The sequence below is a fragment of the Lolium perenne genome, chromosome 4, assembly GCF_019359855.2.
Source record: "Lolium perenne isolate Kyuss_39 chromosome 4, Kyuss_2.0, whole genome shotgun sequence".
Lineage (NCBI taxonomy): Eukaryota > Viridiplantae > Streptophyta > Magnoliopsida > Poales > Poaceae > Lolium > Lolium perenne.
This window is the reverse complement of record NC_067247.2, coordinates 298,012,278-298,034,761: the sequence shown is the minus strand read 5'-3', so window position 1 is coordinate 298,034,761 and position 22,484 is coordinate 298,012,278.

Here is a 22,484-nt window from a genome sequence, read left to right as displayed (position 1 = left end):
TTTGTCTTCAGTTAAGACTAGCAGCACCAGAAGAAGTCTCAATCATTGAATCTTCAATGAGAAAGGAAACAAGCTTATAGAGTTGGAAGAAATCAATGGAATTAAAGTTAGAAGCCATGGCTCAGAGACAGGTATTATATAGATTTCAGAGAAAAATCATAGAACTGGAGTGAGAAAATAATGTTCAGAGACAAACCCTAATGGATTTCAGGAAGAATTTGGATAAGGGATAGATGCAAATATATCCAACAAGATCAATACAGAGTTCGAGAAAGTCGTAGTCTGCACAAGTCAGATCCACACACCGAAACGTGAGAGAGATCAAACTTCGAGGACGAAGTTTAGTTTAAGGGGTAGAGACTGTAATATCCCAGGTATTGGGGTTACAAAAATAGAGGAAACAGATGTGTGCATTGCATTCATGCATAGAAAATCTGGGGAATTTTCGCGCTTTAAAGTAAAACAGTCACAGTAACTAAAGTTTCACTTGACCTTGGTGGAATTGAAGTAGCTCATCAAGTCAAGCGCTATAAACCTCAATGTGACTTTGGTTAAAACATTGTTTTGAGTAGAGATGATTTGATCTAAGGGGTTAGATCAAATGGAACTAATAATCAACACAACAACACTTTACTCAATGATCAATTGCTTGCTCTTATAAAAGATTATAATATGGTAATCCTTGCCACAACATATGAACATCCATTTAATTGGAAATCAAGTAACAATAATTGGAGTAACTATTCCTAACTTATCCTTTCCATGTCTTAAACTAATCCTTGATCCTACCATGAACCTCATGGTATTCATTCTATTTCAATCTTGGAAACAAGACAAGGAGATCAACTTTAGAAATATATATTCTTCTCTATTCCAAATAGTTAGGAATCAAACCTAGAGAGGTGAGAGTTCTATTATAATGATTAGAGAAGCATTAACAAATCTTGAGTTAAACCTTGGATATGCATCCATGTATTTAATCATCATCTTTAAAGAAGAGCCCTAGAATATTATTGAAGTCCTTCACAAATGAGAGAGACCATTCATATAAATCCAAGCTTTACCTATTTAAGAATAAAGGACAACCTTTGAACTAAAGTATTAGGTTGTAAACCATTTCCCTTGGAGTGGTGAGATAACCTAATATCACATGGAATAAAACCATATCCATGAATTGATAAAGTAAGGAGGAGATTAATTCAACCAAGATAGCCAAGTGGAGTTTTAGACTTGATACCTATTGAGATATTGTGAGTACACCATAAAATCTAGAATCACTATTCCTAAATGAGAGAGCTCAAGCTTTGGTGTTATACTCAAGATAGATGAGGCAACACTTGAATTTGAGGAAGAGAACTATCTATATAACCAGATGATTATATCATCATTGATTAAGTAGAACCCTAACCTAACATCTCAGGGATTCTCCTGGAATATAATTTATGGAGACAACCATAGCCATGTTCACTCAAGATAGTATAGAAGAAGTACTATACCCTAGTTGATCAAGACCATGCTTGATCATGGGAGTGAGAAACCTATTTAATGAGAGATACCTTAGGAAGCCAAACCTTGATCATTATAAATTGAGTGATGATCATAAACCCTAAGAACTTGAGGTAGAGATATTAAGAACAAGTTGATCATGCCTAATCCATGATCATGCTCTTGAGGTATGTGAGGATAAGTTGAATATTAATAAGATAAGTAGATATCACTCACCACATGAAATTATAGGGAGATCACTAGTAAGAAACCCTAGACTTATATCCCAACCTTTACTTGTGAACCACTTGGTGATCACAAATAGAATCTTACCATATCTATATTTCATAAATTAATGAACCTAAGAAAACCTTAGAGTTAAACTCTATACTTTATATGGTGAGAAACCATACATCCATATGACCAAAGTTAACTATAAAAAGAACTATAATCAATGTAGTTACTTTAATGATAAATTGAGGTTAATAATAGAAGTTAATTGGTAGAAGATAAAACCAATTCTTAAGTCCTTAGTAATTAAAGGAGAACAGAAACAATTAAACAACTAACCATATTACATTGGTTAAGGGAGATTAAAACCTAGCAAATGCAATATGGTGTCATCTCAACTCTATAAACTAGAATTATATCTCAACTCTAGTTTATGTATCACTATGGTGATCATGATATAAACCCATGCCATAATTGAGATTCAAACCAATTGCCATTAGGTAAATATCATTAGAACCCTAATGGTTCATTAATTAAATACAATGTTTCAATTATAAAACATAAGAGCCACCTAATGCTAAGTCCTATAAGTAAACCATATGTGTAGTGATCAACCATTTATCTTTGTAACCAAGATAAACCATAATGGAAACAATCCCTACTGAGATACTTTCAAATGTAGTGATAGTATTAACCTTAACAAGGGGGTTATACTAGAAATGATAAAACCCTAATAAATATGTGCTCACATGAAATATTATGCAAGTGATTAATTCCTCAAATGAAAACCAAGACATAATAACAATCTCTGAAAAACTTTGAGATGAAAGTATCCACTCTCATAATTCTAAACAGAATTTATTGCATAGTAAAAGGAGAATTAAAGGGAACATATAAAATTCATGATTAAATTGTTATTTTGAATAAATCACTAATATGCAATATAATCTCATCTAAAATAATTGTTCCAATAGAATACTGGTATGAAGGACAGTAAACTAAATCTTAGTTGAAATTTGCATAATTGAAAGATCTGCAAAAGTAAACCAAACCCAAATATGAATTTCAATGGATAAATATAAAACAGGAAAATAAAAACAGAAAAGAAAAATAGGAAAAACACTTACCTGGCCGTGCAGCCCGTGGAGTGGCCTAACACTGGCCCAGTCTGCAGCCCACCAGCATAGCCCAAAGGAGCCCAGTAGCAGCCCTCAAGCGCAGCCCAACACCAGCCTGCATACCCTTTCGTCAAAAGATCTGGAGAGGAGGGTCGTCCTCATCCTCTCCTCGCGCGTGTGTGACAGCACGAAGCCGTGCTCGGCTTCGACTCGTCGGTGGCAGCTCCTCCTCGTCCGACGGTGTGACGAGGCGCGTCCAGGCGCCCTATAAAAGCTTCTGGATGAACACCAGCATCGAGTTCTTCCTCCTCTCTCTAATTTTCCCCAAATCAAAACCCTCACCGAGCCGGACTCCGACCATCGCCGCCGGTAGGGACCTCCCCGAGCTTCGCCATGACCACCGTTGGAATCGCCGTCCTCGACATGGTCACCGTGTGCGAGGAATCGAGCTAACAAGCCTCCAAACGACCGTGCCAGGTTGTCTTCCCCGGCGCCGGCAGCTATCGATTCCGGCGAACCCGACCTTCCCCGACCTCGCCGACACGCTCTACGCGTTCCTGGTGAGCTACTGATCGTCTAGAGCATCGTAGCCTCTCCCTTGTGCTCTACATCGCTGTCGCGCCGTGTAGCTGAGAGCATCACCGTACGTCCTCGTCGCCGGCGAAGCTCCGGTGACGATTAGCTGGTGGCGCCACCCTCAAAATGCTCACCACCTCATCCTGCGTCTAACCCAACCCTCAGCTCATCCACGGGAGCCCGGGAACGGCGGCGCCGCCGCCAACTGCCCGCCGGCCACCATGCCTCCTGCCACGTCAGTGGGTTTGACCCGTCCACGTCTATGTGGCCGATGAGGTGGACACGACCCCACTGGTCTGTGTCTCTGTGGGTAGGTAGCCGGGTAGATTTAGTATTTCGTTTGTTTAATTTTAAATTTATAAATTGCTGCAACTTCAAATAAATTTAGAAAATCCAATTTAAGTCAGAAAAATATAAATGAGATATTAAAATTCTTAGAAAAGAAAACTCTATCCAATAAAAATATAAAATGAAAATTTTATTTTTAATAAAAAATCAATTTTTTAATACTTGTTATTTAAGCCTTTAATTTTAAATTCTAAATACAATTAAAAATTCAGAAATTAAGAAACCATTTATAAATTAAATAAAACCAGTAAGCAAATAAAGAAAACATGAAAACTAATTTTCTTTATTTGCTATTCTATTAAATCATTATTAGGGAAATTAAACCCTAAATTAATAATTACCCTAATTAGTAAATTAATTAAAAATAATAAAAAGCCAAATTGAATATTATTTTTATTTCAAACTCATTAATAACTTCAACTTGATAATGAAGTTATTAATCCAAGAATTTTAGGGTAATTAGTAAACCCTAGTTCCATAAAGAAGAAAACTAGGAACTCATCATTTCATGTGTAAACCCAAAACCCTAATTCACTAGAAACCCTAGCTCCACTATTTTATGTGTGAAACCTAAATGGTTTCCAAACCTAAACCCCAAGTAACATGTGATCATGTCACTTCATTAGTTATCATAGATTCATATCTAGCAACTAAATACTAGTTCAAATCCACATAAAATATGGGAACCCTATCACTACTAATTAGCATTCCATGTGTTCGTCTTCATCAGACCTAAATAATCAAGTAGGACCAACCAAGTGTAAACCCTAGATTCCATTACCAAAAATCATCATCCTTAATTAACCATGCTTAACATCACATCCTTGTGATGAACCATAATAGCAACTATACCTGCTATTTTGTATTACATACCATATTCCACTAAACCCTACTAGCGTTGGATACTTATCCACCATCCTATTTAGGAGCCAATTATTCCTTACTTAATAGAACCAACAGTAAAACCTAGACCACCTCAACCCAAATTGATATACTTCTTATTACCTAAGAAGTATGTTCTTCGAAAGTTATTCTTTTGAAGAAAATAAGGAATCATCATCAACCCTGCTTATAAGGACCTATAAACCCTAGCCAGTTATCACTAGCAAGATAAACCAATCTTGATAGCACCCATGTGTAATTAATTGCTTAAGATGCCTAGGCATAACTCCACCTGGTATTGATGAATCCAACCTTGTTAGGATCCATCTAATATCTACTCCAGAGCCAATTGGAACCATAGTTAACCATAGAACCCACCAACCTAATTATCATACTTGTTCTTTATTAAGAACATGTTCTTCAAAAGTTATTCTTTTGAAGTATATGATAATTAATCATTCACTATGCCATATAGTGTTAAAACTAACCACTGTTCCTTACTCGTTAATATTATGCCAATTATCATTCCTTGTGTGCTCAACTGATTACTATGCCTTATTATCTACCTGTTTATAATACCAAGTAATCACACCTGAATAAGAACCTTGTATGTGAATCACTCTAAAAGTGCAACACACCTAAACCAATCATTACCACTCACTAATCCTAAATCATCGGGGTTAGGACATGCTTAGAACGATTGCATCTCATACTTATGCATTATTGCATCCTTGCCAATCTTTTAAACATCGTCCTTACCGACGATGATGCTATTTCAGAAATTGGAGTTATTGCGTACCGAAGACCTTGCCTGCATAATCTTGCAGTCAAGAAAGGCAAGTTCATCACTTGCTCATGTCATTTGAGTATCTTTATCAAATTACTTGCAAAGTACTATGATTATCACTATTGCATAAAAACCAAAACCACTATTTTTATAACTATGAATATGACTATGTGGTGGGCAATGGAACCATGGATTGTGTTGAAATGGTGGAGGTTCCATTGCAAGGGTTTATATCCATCTAGGATTAAACAACAAATGTCGTCCAGTGATTCTTGTGCCGTAACACCCGTGTTAACCATAAGATCTGGAGTGGGACGGAATAGTCAATCGTATTTCCACCTCTTGTACATCAACGGATGCGCTTACCGTAGCAGTTGTATCTTGCGAGAACAACCGGAGGGTGGGGATCCCATTCTAATTCCCCACGGTAATGCGGTCTATGATGGGTTGCAGCTGCCGGCGAAGGAGTTTATGGTAGAGCCCAGAACTGTTGTCGTGGTCGGGGTCCACCCTGAAATTACGGGAATAATGGGACCGGCGAGGACCCAGGGTCGGGGTTTGCAACAAAGGGTGGGTGTGCGAGGTAGCGGAGGAATATGATTAGCTATGACCTTATACCGGGCCTCACACCATAGGAAGTGTGGACGGGAAAGCTGCCCGGTTGGCACCAAGGTTAAGATCTCTTATGGGTAAAGCAACACACCTCTGCAGAGTGTAATGAATCGTGACCTGTCACTCCCTGTTCCGGGTTTGGAACTGCGAACACTGCCGGAAAGGAGCTCCATGAAGTTCTAGTAAACCGGTGAAGGCTGACGGACATAGTTCTTCTGAATAAAAGCAACCTTTTGAAGAAATGATTATGAAAACCTGCATTGGTATTAGACTTTCTGGTCTAATGTTGTAGCTAGTGCATTAAACACCTCTTTCCTATAATGAACTTGTTGAGTACGCTCGTACTCATCCCACTCTTAAATCCCCTGCTTAGATATGGAGGCATCGAAGGAGAATCTACAGTACAACTCGAAGGCCGAGGAGTCAACAACTACTTCACGAGACAGGACCTTGTCAGAAGAGTCAGACACCTCATCCAACAAGGAGAAAACTTAGTTTAGCCATAGAAGGGAACTAGCTTCCTAAACCTAGCTCCTATTTAGCTAGAATCTATTCATAGCCCCTATAGCTAGTCAAATACTCTACAAATAGAGTTCGTGATAGGATTAGACAACGAGTCGCTCTTCTGGAGTTTATTTGCAATTTTACCTCATTGTAAAGTAGGAGGCTGTGATGATCTTATGTAACAGAGTCAATGTATGTAATTCTATAGACATGCCTTGGAACCGCATATGTTTCTGTTGTACCACTCTGAGCGATATAATACTAGTGGAACGGTGTTTCATTGGTGTTATATCAGACTTGCATACTATACCATGCACTGGTATGCCGGGTCACCACATTCCGCCTACAAATAGTCTTCGTCGCGAAACCCCCAGTACCGAGAGCCACGATATGGAAAACCTTCCAGAGACGCCGCCGCCGCTTATCCCATCTCGGGGGATTCAGGAGATCGCCTCCGGCACCCTGCCGGAGAGGGGATTCATCTCCCGGAGGACTCTACACCGCCATGGTCGCCTCCGGAGTGATGAGTGAGTAGTTCACCCCTGGACTATGGGTCCATAGCAGTAGCTAGATGGTTGTCTTCTCCTCATTATGCTTCATTGTCGGGTCTTGTGAGCTGCCTAACATGATCAAGATCATCTATCTGTAATGTTATATGTTGTGTTTGTTGGGATCCGATGGATAGAGAATACTATGTTATGTTGATTATCAATCTATGTGTTGTTTATGATCTTGCATGCTCTCCGTTACTAATAGATGCTTTGGCCAAGTTGATGCTTGTAACTCCAAGAGGGAGTACTTATGCTCGATAGTGGGTTCATGTCTCCGTGAATCTGGGGGAGTGACAGAAACCCCTAAGGTTATGGATGTGCTGTTGCCACTAGGGATAAAACATTGATGCTATGTCCGAGGATGTAGTTATTGATTACATTACGCACCATACTTAATGCAATTTTCTGTTGTTTGCAACTTAATACTGGAAGGGGTTCGGATGATAACCTGAAGGTGGACTTTTTAGGCATAGATGCATGCTGGATAGCGGTCTATGTACTTTGTCGTAATGCCCAATTAAATCTCACAATACTCATCATATCATGTATGTGCATTGTCATGCCCTCTCTATTTGTCAATTGCCCAACTGTAATTTGTTCACCCAACATGCTATTTATCTTATGGGAGAGACACCTCTAGTGAACTGTGGACCCCGGTCCTATTCTTTTACATCGAATACAATCTACTGCAATACTTGTTCTACTGTTTTCTGCAAACAATCATCATCCACATTATACATCTAATCCTTTGTTACAGCAAGCCGGTGAGATTGACAACCTCACTGTTTCGTTGGGGCAAAGTACTTTGGTTGTGTTGTGCAGGTTCCACGTTGGCGCCGGAATCCCTGGTGTTGCGCCGCACTACATCTCGCCGCCATCAACCTTCAACGTGCTTCTTGGCTCCTACTGGTTCGATAAACCTTGGTTTCTTACTGAGGGAAAACTTGCCGCTGTACGCATCACACCTTCCTCTTGGGGTTCCCAACGGACGCGTGTTCTACGCGTATCAAGCTCTTTTTCTGGCGCCGTTGCCGGGGACCTGAAGAAAAGTTACACCACAGAGATTTCTAACTCCCACGTCAACTACACGCCAGCAGCGCCGCCACACTAGGGCGGCGCGGCCCAGGCCTTGGTCGCGTGGCCCTAGCGTGTGGGCCCCTCGTGGTGCCCCCTGACCTACCCTTCCGCCTACATAAGCCTTCGTCGAGAATAACTCCAGTACCGAGAGCCACGATACGGAAAACCTTCCAGAGACGCCGCCGCCGTCAATCCCATCTCGGGGGATTCAGGAGATCGCCTCCGGCACCCTGCCGGAGAGGGGAATCATCTCCCGGAGGACTCTTCATCGCCATGATCGCCTCCGGATTGATGTGTGAGTAGTTCACCCCTGGACTATGGGTCCATAGCAGTAGCTAGATGGTCGTCTTCTCCTCATGTGCTATCATTGTTGGATCTTGTGAGCTACCTAACATGATCAAGATCATATATTTGTAATGCTACATGTTGCGTTTGTTGGGATCCGATGAATATGGAATACTATGTTATGTTGATTATCAATCTATCATATATTTGTTGTTTAAGATCTTGCATGCTCTCCGTTGCTAGTAGAGGCTCTGGCCAAATTGATACTTGTAACTCCAAGAGGGAGTATTTATGCTCGATAGTGGGTTCATGCCTCCATTAAATCTGGGGGAGTGACAGCAACCCCTAAGGTTGTGGATGTGCTGTTGCCACTAGGGATAAAACATCAATGCTTTGTCTAAGGATATTTGTATTGATTACATTACGCACCATACTTAATGCAATTGTCTGTTGTTTGCAACTTAATACTGGAAGGGGTGCGGATGCTAACCTGAAGGTGGACTTTTTAGGCATAGATGCATGCTGGATAGCGGTCTATGTACTTTGTCGTAATGCCCAATTGAATTTCACACTACTCATCATGATATGTATGTGCATTGTTATGCCCTCTTTATTTGTCAATTGCCCAACTGTAATTTGTTCACCCAACATGCTATTTCTTATTGGAGAGATACCACTAGTGAACTGTGGACCCCGGTCCATTCTTTTACATCGAATACAATCTACTGCAATACTTGTTCTTACTGTTCTTCGCAAACATCATCTTCCACACTATACATCTAATCCTTTGTTACAGCAAGCCGGTGAGATTGACAACCTCACTGTTAAGTTGGGGCAAAGTATTTGGATTGTGTTGTGCAGGTTCCACGTTGGCGCCGGAATCTCTGGTGTTGCGCCGCACTACACTCCGCCACCAACAACCTTCAACGTGCTTCTTGACTCCTACTGGATTCGATAACCTTGGTTTCTTACTGAGGGAAAACTCGCTGCTGTACGCATCATACCTTCCTCTTGGGGTTCCCAACGGACGCGCGCTGTACCATCACAAGCAACGTTTTTTCTGGCGCCGTTGCCGGGGAGATCAAGACACGCTGCAAGGGGAGTCTCCCACTTCCAATCTCTTTACTTTGTTTTTGTCTTGCTTTGCTTTATTTTATTTGCTGCTTTGTTTGCTCATTATATCAAAATACAAAAAAAAAATTAGTTACTTGTTTTATTTTATTTACTATCTTGTTTGCGTTCTCCATATTAAAAACACAAAAAAAATTAGTTACTTGCATTTACTTTATTTAGTTTGCTTTATTTACTATTGCTAAAATGGGTACTCCTGAAAATACTAAGTTGTGTGACTTCGCTAGCACAAATAATAATGATTTCTTATGCACACCTATTGCTCCACCTGCTACTATAGCAGAATTCTTTGAAATTAAACCTGCTTTACTGAATCTTGTTATGAGAGAGCAATTTTCTGGTGTTAGTTCTGATGATAATGCTGCCCATCTTAATTATTTTGTTGCACTATGTGAAATGCAAAAGTATAAGGATGTAGATGGTGACATTATAAAATTAAAATTGTTTCCTTTCTCCTTAAGAGGAAGAGCTAAAGATTGGTTGCTATCTTTGCCTAAGAATAGTATTGATTCATGGACTAAATGTAAGGATGCTTTCATTGGTAGATATTATCCTCCTGCTAAAATTATATCTTTGAGAAGTAGCATAATGAATTTTAAGCAATTGGATAATGAGCATGTTGCTCAAGCATGGGAAAAAATGAAACCTTTGGTAAAAAATTGCCCAACCCATGGACTGACTACTTGGATGATCATGCAAACCTTTTATGCAGGATTGAAGTTTTTCTTCGAGGAACTTCTTGGATTCAGCTACTGGAGGTACTTTTATGTCCATCACTCTAGGCGCCGCAACAAAGCTTCTTGATAATATGATGATTAATTACTCTGAATGGCACACGGAAAGAGCTCCACGAGGTAAGAAGGTAAATTCTGTTGAAGAAACCTCCTCCTTGAGTGATAAGATTGATGCTATAATGTCTATGCTTGTGAATGGTAGATCTAATATTGATCCTAATAATGTTCCATTAGCTTCATTGGTTGCCCAAGAAGAACATGTTGATGTGAACTTCATTAAAAATAATAATTTCAACAACAATGCTTATCGGAATAATCCTGGTAACAACTATAGGCCATATCCTTCTCATAATAGTAATGGTTATGGTAATTTTTATGGTAATTCTTACAACAATAATAGTATTTCACCCTCTGGTCTTGAAGCCATGCTTAAAGAATTTATTAGTACACAAACTGCTTTCAATAAATCTGTTGAAGAAAAGCTTGGTAAAATTGATATTCTTGCTTCTAAGGTTGATAGTCTTGCTGCTGATGTTGATCTTTTGAAATCAAAAGTTATGCCTAATGAAACTAAAGATATTAAGTCATTTGCTACAGCAAACGCCATCCAAGTTCGAATTAATGAAAATATTAGATTGATGGCTGAATTGCGTGCTAGATGGGAAAGAGAAGAAAATGCTAAAGAGAATAATGTAGCTAAAGTTTGGACTATTACCACCACTAGTAATGCTAATGCTTCACATGTTGCTACACCTCCTACTATCAATGGTAAAATAATTGGTGTTGGCAATGTTTCTACTCCTAATGCAAAGCGTGCAAAACTTCCCGAAATTGATAAAATTGCTGAAATTGCATGTGATAAAACTGCTGAAATTTTTCAAAATATTGGGGACAATGATCCCATTGCTTTAGATCATAATGGTTTAGATTTTGATGATTGTCACATCTCTGAAGTTATTAAGTTCTTACAAAAACTTGCTAAAAGTCCCAATGCTAGTGCTATAAATTTGGCCTTTACAAAACATATTACAAATGCTCTCATTAAAGCTAGAGAAGATAAATTAAAACTTAAAACTTCTATTCCTAGGAAGTTAGAAGATGATTGGGAGCCCATCATTAAGATGAAGGTCAGTGATTTTGATTGTAATGCTTTATGTGATCTTGGTGCAAGTATTTATGTTATTCCTAAGAAAATCTATGATATGCTTGACTTGCCACCATTGAAAAATTGTTATTTGGATGTTAACTTTGCTGATAATTCTATAAAGAAACCTTTGGGGAGGATTGATAATGTTCGCATTACGGTTAACAATACCCTTGTCCCCATTGATTTTGTTATTTTGGATATTGAATGCAATGCATCTTGTCCCATTATTTTGGGAAGACCTTTTCTTCGAACTGTTGGTGCTATTATTGATATGAAGGAAGGTAATATTAAATATCAATTTCCTCTCAAGAAAGGTATGGAACACTTACCTAGAAAGAGAATGAAGTTACCTTTTGATTCTATCATTAGAACAAATTATGATGTTGATGCTTTGTCTCTTGATAACATTTGATACACACTTTCTGCGCCTAGCTGAAAGGCGTTAAAGAAAAGCGCTTATGGGAGAAAACCCATGATTTTACTTCTGCACTTTTGTTTTATATTTGAGTCTTGGAAGTTGTTACTACTGTAGCAACCTCTCCTTATCTTTATTTTATTGCATTGTTGTGCCAAGTAAAGTCTTTGATAGTAAGGTTCATACTAGATTTGGATTACTACGCAGAAACAGATTTCTTGCTGTCACGAATTTGAGTAGTATTCTCTGTAGGTAACTCAGAAAAATCTGCCAATTTACGTGAGTGATCCTCAGATATGTACGCAACTTTAATTCAATTTGAGCATTTTCATCTAAGCAAGTTTAGTGCCCCAGAAAAATTCGTCTTTACGGACTGTTCTGTTTTGACAGATTTTTCCTTTTATTTCGCATTGCCTGTTTTGCTATGTTTGATGGATTTCTTTGTTCCATTAACTTTCAGTAGCTTTGTGCAATGTCCAGAAGTGTTAAGAATGATTATGTCACATCTGAACATGTGAATTTTCGATTATGCACTAACCCTCTAATGAGTTTGTTTTGAGTTTGGTGTGGAGGAAGTTTTCAAGGATCAAGAGAGGAGGATGATACAATATGATCAAGGAGAGTGAAAGCGCTAAGCTTGGGGATGCCCCCGTGGTTCATCCCTGCATATTTCAAGAAGACTCAAGCATCTAAGCTTGGGGATGCCCAAGGCATCCCCTTCTTCATCGACAAATTATCAGGTCACCTCCAGTGAAACTATATTTTTATTCCATCACATCTTATGTGCTTTACTTGGAGCGTCTTTATGTTCTTGTTTTTGTTTTGTTTGAATAAAATTGGATCCTAGCATTCATTGTGTGGGAGAGAGACACGCTCCGCTGTTGCATATGAACACATATGTTCTTAGCTTTATTCTTAATGTTCATGGCGAAGGTTGAAACTGCTTCGTTAATTGTTATATGGTTGGAAACAGAAAATGCTACATGTGGTAATTGGTATAATGTCTTGAATAATTTGATACTTGGCAATTGTTGTGCTCATGTTTAAGCTCTTGCATCATATACTTTGCACCTATTAGTGAAGAAATATTGTAGAGCTTGTTGACATTTGGTTTGCATGATTGGTCTCTCTAAAGTCTAGATATTTTCTGGTGAGGGTTTGAACAACAAGGAAGACAGTGTAGATCTTATAATGCTTGCAATATGTTCTTATGTAAGTTTTGCTGTACCGGTTCATACTTGTGTTTGCTTCAAACAACCTTGCTAGCCTAAGCCTTGTATTGAGAGGGATTACTTCTCGTGCACCCAAAATCCTTGAGCCAAAAACTATGCCATTTGTGTCCACCATACCTACCTACTACATGGTATTTCTCTGCCATTCCAAGTAAATTGCTTGAGTGCTACCTTTAAAATTCCATTCTTTGTCTTTGCAATATATAGCTCATGGGAAAAATAGCTTAAAAACTATTGTGGTATTGAATATGTACTTATGTATCTTATTTCTTAATAAGTTGCTTGTTGAGCGATAACCATGTTCCTAGGGACGCCATCAACTATTACCTTTGTTGAATATCATGTGAGTTGCTATGCATGTTCGTCTTGTCTGAAGTAAGGATGATTTATCACGAGTTGAATGGTTTGAGCATGCATATTGTTAGAGAAGAACATTGGGCCGCCAACTAAAGCCATGATCCATGGTGGAAGTTTCAGTTTGGACAACAATCCTCAATCTCTTATGAGAATATTATCTGTTGTTGAATGCTTATGCATTAAAGAGGAGTCCACTATCTGTTGTCTATGTTGTCCCGGTGTGGATGTCTAAGTTGAGAATAATCAAAAGCGAGAAATCCAATGCGAGCTTTCTCCTTAGACCTTTGTACAGGCGGCATAGAGGTACCCCTTTGTGATACTTGGTTAAAACATATGTTATGCAATGATAATCCATGTAAATCCAAGCTAATTAGGACAAGGTGCGGGCACTATTGGTAATCTATGCATGACGCTTGCAACTTATAGGATATCTTATACATAACACATACGCTTTATTACTACCGTTGACAAAATTGTTTCTGTGTTTTCAAAATAAAAGCTCTAGCACAAATATAGCAATCCATGCTCCCCTCTTCGAAGGGACATTCTTCTACTTTTATGTTGAGTCAGTTTACCTATTTCCTTCCATCTTAGAAGCAAACACTTGTGTTAACTGTGCATTGATTCTTACATACTTGCTTATTTGCATTCATCATATTACTTTGTGCTGACAATTATCCATGAGATAAACATGTTTAAGTTGAAAGCAACTGCTGAAACTTAAATCTTCCTTTGTGTTGCTTCAATGCCTTTACTTTGAATCTATTGCTTTATGAGTTAACTCTTATGCAAGACTTATTGATTCTTGTCATGAAAGTACTATTCATGAAAAGTCTTTGCTATATGATTCAGTTGTTTAATCATTGTCTTTACCATTGCTTCGAATCACTTCATTCATTACATATGCTTACAATAGTATTGATCAAGATTATGATAGCATGTCACTTCAGAAATTATCTTTGTTATCGTTTACCTACTCGAGGACGAGCAGGCACTAAGCTTGGGGATGCTTGATACGTCTCAAACGTATCTATAATTTCTTATGTTCCATGCTACTTTTATGATGATACTCACATGTTTTATACACACTTTATGTCATATTTATGCATTTTCCGGCACTAACCTATTGACAAGATGCCGAAGAGCCAGTTGCTGTTTTCTGCTGTTTTTGGTTTCAGAAATCCTACAAAGGAAATATTCTCGGAATTGGACGAAATCAATGCCCAGGGTCTTATTTTTCCATGAAGCTTCCATAAGACCGAGGGGGATACGAAGTGGGGCGACGAGGCGCCGCCACACTAGGGTCGCGCGACCTAGGGGGGCCCGCACCGCCCTAGCGTGTGGGGCCCCCGTCAGCCCCCGACTCTGCCCTTCCGCCTATAAGAAGCCTTCGTCGCGAAACCCCCAGTACCGAGAGGCACGATACGGAAAACCTTCCAGAGACGTCGCCGCCGCCAATCCCATCTCGGGGGATTCAGGAGATCGTCTCCGGCACCCTGCCGGAGAGGGGAATCATCTCCTGGAGGACTCTTCATCGCCATGATCGCCTCCGGATTGATGTGTGAGTAGTTCACCCCTTGACTATGGGTCCATAGCAGTAGCTAGATGGTCGTCTTCTCTTCATGTGCTATCATTGTTGGATCTTGTGAGCTGCCTAACATGATCAAGATCATCTATTTGTAATGCTACATGTTGCGTTTGTTGGGATCCGATGAATATGGAATACTATGTTATGTTGATTATCAATCTATCATATATGTGTTGTTTAAGATCTTGCATGCTCTCTGTTGCTAGTAGAGGCTCTGGCCAAGTTGATACTTGTAACTCCAAGAGGGAGTATTTATGCTCGATAGTGGGTTCATGCCTCCATTAAATCTGGGGGAGTGACAGCAACCCCTAAGGTTGTGGATGTGCTGTTGCCACTAGGGATAAAACATCAATGCTTTGTCTAAGGATATTTGTGTTGATTACATTACGCACCATACTTAATGCAATTGTCTGTTGTTTGCAACTTAATACTGGAAGGGGTGCGGATGCTAACCTGAAGGTGGACTTTTTAGTCATAGATGCATGTTTGGATAGCGGTCTATGTACTTTGTCGTAATGCCCAATTGAATTTCACACTACTCATCATGATATGTATGTGCATTGTTATGCCCTCTTTATTTGTCAATTGCCTAACTGTAATTTGTTCACCCAACATGCTATTTCTTATTGGAGAGACACCACTAGTGAACTGTGGACCCCGGTCCATTCTTTTACATCGAATACAATCTACTGCAATACCTGTTCTTACTGTTCTTCGCAAACATCATCTTCCACACTATACATCTAATCCTTTGTTACAGCAAGCCGGTGAGATTGACAACCTCACTGTTAAGTTGGGGCAAAGTATTTGGATTGTGTTGTGCAGGTTCCACGTTGGCGCCGGAATCCCTGGTGTTGCGCCGCACTACACTCCGCCACCAACAACCTTCAACGTGCTTCTTGACTCCTACTGGATTCGATAACCTTGGTTTCTTACTGAGGGAAAACTCGCTGCTGTACGCATCATACCTTCCTCTTGGGGTTCCCAACGGACGCGTGCTGTACCGTCACAAGCATGGTGACAGAGCAACGAGAGGGGAGGGGGGATTTGCGTCGACAAAGTGGAGGGGTTCGTGTGTTCTCTCGCCGACGGAGCGGGCCCATCCCTGCTTTTCTCTCGCCCGGAGTCCCCGAGCGCATCCCGGGGGGAGGGGGATGGCCTGGGCTCTCCGGATGGATTAAAGGCCAAATCCGGAGGAAAACGAGGAGCCGGGACCGCGATTGAACCGAATAACACCATCCGGATGTAAAAACGGCTGTCGGGGGCCTCGTCGGGGAGACGGCTGGAGATGCTCTAAATAAGTGTCACGCAATTAAACTTGGCGGAATGATACACCCTAGATAGCTTGCACTGTGTAGTGCCATTACCCATTGTCATCATCCACGTTGTCGACGTACACTGTTTTTTCGTCGATATACACTCTGCCGGTTAACTAATCTGCTTGGCCAACACGCACTTGCGCAAACTCCCTATTCTTGGCTCCTTCCCAGCTGTTGAAAAATATAATATCCGTTGTCACTCTCATTGAGCATAGTACTCCCTCCCTCTAAAAATAGCGTCTTAACTTTTTGTCGATACGGATGTATCTCTAACTAAAATGCATCGTATCTGGATAAAAATAAAACATCTATTTTTAGATGAAAGGAGTATGATATTTATTAGCGGTAGGTTGGTTTATTTCCTCACAAACCTCTTATGGTGGAGTACCGCCAGCTGCCAAGTGCCATGTTCTTCACTTCACCCCGTCCAAGTCCATATCTGCAGCCGGCGCCGTGGACCAAGAAAGCCATTCACGTCCGAATGTCCAGCCTTGGACTTGGAGAACTACGTGCGACAGTGGCACAGATAAGTGACCACTAAGAAATGTTGGGTAGTGGTAATGTTGGAGTAGATATCTAGATTAAGATCATTCAATCCATTGGAAGAAACTATGAAAGCGATCACGCATAGCCCGGCACACACACACATACCTACTGATCGAGTTCAGTTTTTGCTGCTCATCACAAACGCGGAGCTAGGGTCTATCGATCTACACATACAGTTGTTGCACACACCCCCAATACATATATATACTAGCTAAATACCCGTGCGTTGCTACGGAAAATAGCGAAAAAATCGAATCACAGCTACAAATCAAATGGTAGAATAAATTGCTTTGTTTTTTTGGCCCAATCAGGGCAGGATATGCCTTTTGTTTGGCCAAACTTTTAAGTGGACTCACAAATTTCCTTTCTTTTGCCCCAACAGAAGGGCCGAACAATAATCCTATAGTTCTGTTAGAGCATCTCCAACAGACGCGACAAAAGACGCCCGCGCGGTAAAAACAGCAAGTTTGAAAAAATTCGTTCCAACAAACGCGCCAAAGTATCGCGCGCACTACGCGCCCTCTCGCTTGCTACGGAGGCGCGCGACACATCGTCACCCGCCGCTGAAACCTCCCTCCCGCCACGAGCCCTCTCGCCTGCCACGCGCACCACCACCAACACCGCGCCGCCATGCCCCTAGCGCAACTCCTTCAGTTTCATGGGCGTGCGCTCCCGCCTGAGCGGCACATTCTATGCGGAGATCCGCGCCGACGGTGCTCGCCTCACCCTCGGCACCTTCGACATCGTCGAGCAGCTCAACTTCAAGGACTATGGGTCGCTCGCGGAGGCGGAGTTCTTGGATGGCTACGACGGCCTCGTTACCGCCGAGCAGCACCGCCACCGCAAGCAGCGTCAGCGCCGCATCGCCATTGCGCAGGCGGATGAACGCGCCATGAAGGCATGGGCTGCCTCCTTCTCGTAGGACTTCCTCGACGAGCACACCTTCTAGGCGCAGAAGAAGGCGGAGCACAGGGCGGAGAAGGAGGGCATTCGTGGGCGCAAGCACTCCATCGAGGCGCAGGAAGCTGGCCCGTCGACCATCGTAGTTGTCTAGATTGGACTTCGACTTCTCCGATTTTTAGATGTTTGTATTGTATTGTCGTTCTTGTTGTCATTTTAAAATCTATTTTATGTTTGATCTTATTTTCAATCATATGTATGCAAAAATTTGTTTTTCGCGCTGTATTTTCCCGTGTCTGGTAAAGCGCTATTTCCGCGCGTTTGGAAAATCTGAAGACGCGTCCGTTCCAAAAAGACAAAAACAGGCGCTGTATAAATTTTTTAGGGAGTCAAGGTTGCGCGGATCTGTTGAAGATTCTCTTAAAGGCAACCTTTTTTTTAGCAAAGCTCTTAGTTTTGTAAAGGCAACACAAGCTCCTGTATTGGTATGGCCTCCTCATGGCTCAGTCCAGATGTGTCTGAGCACACAGCAGGCATCACACAACTATACACACAGCACGCGTTGGCATAACATTCTTGATCCCCTTTCTCTCTGTCCACTTCGTGTCAAAAGCCGCCGCTGCCTCAAATTTGGCTGTCGAAGCCGTGAATCGACCCAGGTGAGATGCGGTCGATCCCATCTCCCTCCTTAGATTGAAGCCCCGCCGCCCACTCCCTTCTCAACCGCAAGCATCCCAGGCCCCTACCTAACTTCTCCCTTGTCTCCGCCTCAGCCAATCTCGCGCAGCTGACCCCGCCATCGCGGCGGTCGGATAGAGCCCTGGAGGCCTGGAGTAGTGGGGAAGGATGGTGGTTGTCTTTGGCGGCGGCCGGAATCCGCCATGTCCGCCCTGCCTCACCTGCTTCACCACCATCCCGCTGCCCCGGCTCCACGAGGAGGATGAGGACTGAATCCGTGAGTAGGGATTTGGGCGGCGGCGCGCCGTCGAGGAGATAGTCGGGCTTGATTTCGTCCTACCGGAGATGGATACGTACGACGTACGGTCCGATTGCCGTTTAATAGCATCACAACTTGAATCACATCCCAACCAGTAGTCTTCTCCCAACTGCGACGGCGACAAGCTTGGCATTAGTCCATGAGTACGCAGGCCCACGCACGTCGCCATTCTCGCCGATCCATGACGCCGTCCACCGACGTACAAAACCTTCGCACCATGGGCTTGCTCTTCGCCCTAGTCATGTGCGCGCCCCTCCTGAACTAATCCCGATGACCGGCGGCTTAACTTGGCGTGCGTATCTTGACGAAAAGTACAGACGGCTCGCGTTGGAAGATCACTGAAGCCAACTGCTGCCGGGATGTGCGGTCTTAATCATGGGTGTCTCGCGTTGTGTTTCCGTGTTCGAAACTGTACCGGATCCTGGAATCGTGAGGATAGAGGAACGTCCTGCGTCGATAAGAAACAAAGAAAACGTTTCGCCGCCTGACGGAGATATTGGGCCTAGAAGACGTCGGGTCTAGAGAAAAAAACTTCGGCCCGTTTGTGACACCAGGCAGCCACCTATTGCAATTTAATAGTAAAGATGTGTGAGAGAGCACGTGGCTGTGTTTTGGGACGTAAGCTGTACCGCGTCACCCAGTGACGCACGCAAGTGCACGCTAAGCGAACTCGCACAAATAAGCTCAACTAGCCGACAAAGATAAATAGATAATGGCCCTTCAGGAGGTGAGCCCTGCTACCTAACGCTCGGCTGGTGCAAAACCTCCCGTCATCGTCGTCGACTAGTCGTCGGTCTCGTTGCAGCAATAATCCATGCCCGGAAAACCAAAGCAAAAGACTTAAACTCCATTAAAGAAATGTCATTTACCGCTATAGGCCTAGTATAAGACAACTCCCCCGACCCGTAGGCAGCTCACACGCACATACGAAACACTCTCGGCCTCTTGCTTGCGTTTTTGATCTGGGGGAGTAGCGCCCCGGCCGCGACGTTATGGACAACGGCGAGAGGAAGGAGAACCCGCCCCCCAAGCGGGGCAGCATCATCAAGGCGATCATCACCGACTTGACCGGCGGCGGTGCGGACAAGAAGAGCCCCGGCACCACCACAAGTCCCGGCTGCGGTGGCGGGAAGGACGGCAACAGCAACGGCGGCGGCTCCTACTACTAGCGAGTAGCGATCGAGCATGGTGCGTACTGGACGAGCCCTAGCGATGGAGATTGTAATGGTAGCGTATGCTTAATACCGCTGAATAATGTTTCTCATTCTACGCCTGGCAGTACTGTAAGCAAGCGAATCGCCTCGTTGTGTAGCTTAATTGTGTTGTATATATAATTACTTCGATTATGCAGTCGTGGAATATCATGCCCCGGCCAAACATATGCGTACAAATACAATATGATTGGACCTATCATCAGCGGATGGATTTAAGGCTTCTTTGTTCATCGAATAAGCTTAATCTTGTATGTGCTTGTTCTTGTTGCTGCTGCATCATGATGCGTACTTACTTTGTTGTGGATTACGATTAGGGCATCAGGCAACGCATCGCATGCATCTGTATTCCGATCCAGGCCGCTGTTCTATTCACAGACTGCTCTCTTTTTTCTCGATCCATTTTTTGACGGTGACGAACGGATAGTTCTTGCAAAAAATATATCTGGACGACTGGACCAACTGTTCATCAAGTTAATGTGCACGTAACCATTGACGTTAGACATTGTTTAAGTTTGTCAGCTGTCATAGGAGAGTCGCTAGATCCACGGGGCATGCTCGCTCTCGGGCGATCTTATCTGAAACAATCAGCTTCCCTTTTGTTTTTGTTCCTTTTTCTGCGCGAGTCCCCGTCTGGAATTGTATATGGACGCCTTGGCCACTTGACAACACGTCCACATGTACATGCCCTGATGCCCACCCACCAGCTCGCACGTGTGGAAAACTTCACGAGGGCTATAATCAACCACATCATATTTTACAATTAGTGGATCCAACTTGCTCTAATCCAAAGCTAGTCTTCCATTTTTTCTTAGGAGTAAACTGGATCATGCATACATGCAGGGCCGGCCCTAGGGGGGAGGGGCGGCCGCCCCCGGGCCCGGGACCCAAGAGGGCCCCAAGTCCCAGCTAGGCAGCTAGATATGTTTTCTGCTGCGGCAGCGGTGCCATTAGAGCTCGTCGGAGGAGAATTATCTGTGTTGATACAACTGAGATGAAGCGTTATTGACGAAACCTCCAGTGAAAGATCTTGGGCCCCTTTTCGTTTTCGTTAGATGGGCCTTAGTCTTTTGATTAGCATTTTACATTTTACCCTTTAGATCGCTGGGGCCAATGGCTAGACCATGGCTGGAGCCTGGAGCCAGTCAGCAACATATTCAACGCATCTTCCTGCCCAATAAAAAGCTGATTCATATTCCTTTCTATCGTTCATTTGGCAAAGCTAAAATTTATGGTACTTTATGTAAAATTAATTTGGTATAACTACAATAGTAAAAGAATTATTGGTATAATTTCATAGGTATTGTTACGATCATAGGCCTTGGATCAAACAAGGGTAAAGTTGCTGATTTAATTTTTTCTCCGTTCGAAATAAGTAAAAACAACAACTTATCAGCTTCGGTATGTCATTCAAAACTATCCAGAACGAAGTCAAAATTGCGCATATCGGCGCAATTGAGTTTTTCACTGTTGCTTTTCCATATGTGCCGATCTGCACAACTTCAGCTCTATTCTCATTGGCACCAAACCTAGGTATAAGATTCTGAAATAGTTTTGTGAAGGGTTCAGGCAAAAATAGTTTCGCCCAAGGCTCGGATTTACCAAAAAAGGCACCAACCAGTCCTATTATCTAAAATTTATGCATCAAGCGGTGAAAAATAATTAGTCAAGCGACACATAGATATTTATCGATAATTTAAACGGATATCGATGAATTTATGCATCATACAATGAAAATAACTTATTATGATCTAATAAATATTTTAAGGGCCCTGATTTTCGTTTCGCCCCGGGCCCTCGAAAGCTTAGGACCGGCACTGCATACATCTATACATCATATTTTACAGGCCTCTCAGGCTTCTAGATAAGTTACCAATAGAATATCTACAAACCTAGGGTTTTTTTCTCAGCCGGTATTTTCGGTATTTTGGCGGAAACCGGTTTTATCGGTTACAACTGAGAAAAAATTAATACCAAACAAATTTTTTTGGTACTCCAAAATTTGCTCAAATTTAAAAAAATAATAATAAATTTTGAAAAATATCGACTATTATTTGGCTAGTATTTCTGAAATATCAAAAATAACTTTTCCGGTCGGTATATTTTGTCTACCGAGAAAAACACTTGCTGCCGCATATATACGGGCTACATATGTTGGTAAGTTACCAGTAGAATAAGTTCGTTCCATGTCACATGCACGCACATGCCACGTATGTCGACAAGTTACAATATCATCATGGCACACTCCCACACGAAGACATTTCCAAAGACAGTGGGCACATCTCAGTTTTGTTCGCTTCTGTTGTTCGGTTTTCATTTTCCACTCGACTGGTTGACCCAACTGAACCATAGAGTACGATGTGATGGCTCATGAGTCATCACGGACCGATCTTTTTGCATGATCGTTTTTTCTATCATTTCTGTTCTTTTTTTTGAAGTCATAATATATTA